Consider the following 2,175-nt stretch of genomic DNA (forward strand, 5'->3'; position numbering starts at 1 on the left):
TGCTCTTCGAGGATAATGTCACTTTATGTTTTCTTTTATCCTTATTGTTTGGAAGAAAACAGGGGTAGTGTATGACCGGTTTCTCCCTGCCGGAAAACTACACAGAAAACCTAGAGAAGCTAGTGAGAAGGTCACAACCTCGTGTTGTCCCTCCTCCAGCTACTCTCCCTATAAAGAAACCCAGTTCAAGAGCACCCACTATTCCTGAGGCTATGGCTGAGAAGACACTTCGTGAGTTTTACGTCCCCTCCACCACCAATGTGGCTACTAGACCCAACATCAATGTCGGGGACGCGAATTTTGAGCTCAAGTTCAGCCTCATCAACATGGTACCGTCTAGCCCGTTCTGTGGCAAGCCGAAAAAGGAGGCCAACACAACTTTCTGGAGCTTTGCAATACCGTTGTGATATGGGGTGTCACCGCTGATGTCATCAAGCGCAGGTTGTTTCTCTTCTCCCTACTGGGGAAGGCCAGATAGTGGTTTTACAAGGAAAAGGACATCAACACTTGGGATAAATGCTCCAAGGCATTCCTCACAAAGTTCTTCCCACTGGGAAAAACAAATGCCCTGCGCGGGAAAATATCCAGTTTCCAGCAGATAGGGATGGAATCCATCCCGGAAGCTTGGGAAAGGCTGCAAGAATACATCATGGTCTATCCTCATCATTGGATGGACAAATGGCTCATCCTCCAAAGCTTCTACAATGGGCTAACAACGACATCCAGAGCCCATATTGATGCTGCTGCTAGAGGAGCCTTTCTCGACATGACGATCACAAAAGCCAAAGATTGGTCAAGAAAATGGTCACTAATCAGGGGTAGAGTGAAGAACGACTCCAACCCCATTCAAAGATCATGCATACTGTCAAGGAGATGGATATAATTGTTGCCAAGCTGGACCTCCTACTGAAGTGTTGATATTCTTAACTCTTACAGAGAAGTCCGCAAGTGTACGGAAATATCGATGTAGAACTTCACTCGCGAGTATTTAGTGTATCGTGATTTCCATGGGGAACAGAGGTGTAATTGTCTTCTAACTAGATTGCCATATGAAAGATAAGAGATAGAGAGGCCTTAGGGAAGTGTGGTTCTGCTCTAAGAGATAAGTTCAAGGAAAGATAGACTTGGGTTCCCAAACTTTTACTTCAACACCAGCACTCACCTGGTCTGCCAAGAGATTCCGGTATCAGCTCTACTAACTAAGCCTGAACGTGGGGGAGTGCACTAACTACGAAGCAGCTTTGCAGTGGACAGACAGGGTTGTCACCACCTGACACCTACCCCACCACACCTTGGAACTCGGAGCAAACGAAGGTAATCTAGGGCCTAGACACCACGCTATGCCGTTGACTACTACTCTAGAGTTGTGCAGGGTGATCCTGTCTTTATCAGGGGTCCTCTTCTAGAGTATCCAACACAAGAACGGACGATGATCCCATATACGAATGAAAACAAAAGTATAACTTGAACAAGAACTCACCGATAGACGAACCTGGATATGTACTCCAAACATCCGTATCCGTCGAGGTACAAAGCTGAAGAGATGCCGACTAGTCCGGCCCTTCTCCGAACTCTCTCCTTCAGAAACTCCCTAAGCCAAGGATACAAGTGTGGAACTTCTCTACCCTACTCCTTCACATGAGAAATGTTTGATGGATGAATTGCCTAGAGAGAGAGTGAGAGGGCCCCTTTTATACTGCTCAAGGTCGATTCCCACTAAAATCACATAAGGAAAGTGATCACGTAGGGTAGGGAGCACGCCATGTCGAAGTGCACCTGGATGGGAGGCCGTCCAGGTTCGTCCAACCCTAGGGGTCGGCCGATGTCACATGGCAGCCCCTCGTCCTTATCTTCTTCTGGGACGCTAACATGTGGCCCATGATATTATCCATTATGTGCAAGTGCCTTGGCGCGCCCGTTTGCTCTGATTTGTGGGCCCTCCTTGTAAGTGACACACCTGGATAGCGATCTTCTGTGCATTTCTTCGTGTGTTCACTTGTGTTTGTGCCAGAATGCAACGATGGGTGCCTGCATATCACAATTCACTGAAACTCATGGAATTGGTTAGTTATAAGTCATATATCACAATTAACCCTTAAATGCTGTAGGAGTTGACGGCCAATTTTATCACTTAAGGACCGTCAACATGAAGCACCTCAATGAAATGTCCGAGTT

General features: G+C 46.9%; 1 non-coding gene across 1 annotated transcript; it reads right to left on the minus strand.

The window, feature by feature from the left end:
• Positions 1-565: 565 nt before the first annotated feature.
• Positions 566-672, minus strand: LOC120687064. The gene has a single exon (XR_005680564.1). It is a non-coding gene; the product is annotated as a small nucleolar RNA R71 (small nucleolar RNA).
• Positions 673-2,175: the final 1,503 nt, after the last annotated feature.

The sequence above is a fragment of the Panicum virgatum genome, chromosome 8N, assembly GCF_016808335.1.
Source record: "Panicum virgatum strain AP13 chromosome 8N, P.virgatum_v5, whole genome shotgun sequence".
Taxonomy (NCBI): Eukaryota; Viridiplantae; Streptophyta; class Magnoliopsida; order Poales; family Poaceae; genus Panicum; species Panicum virgatum.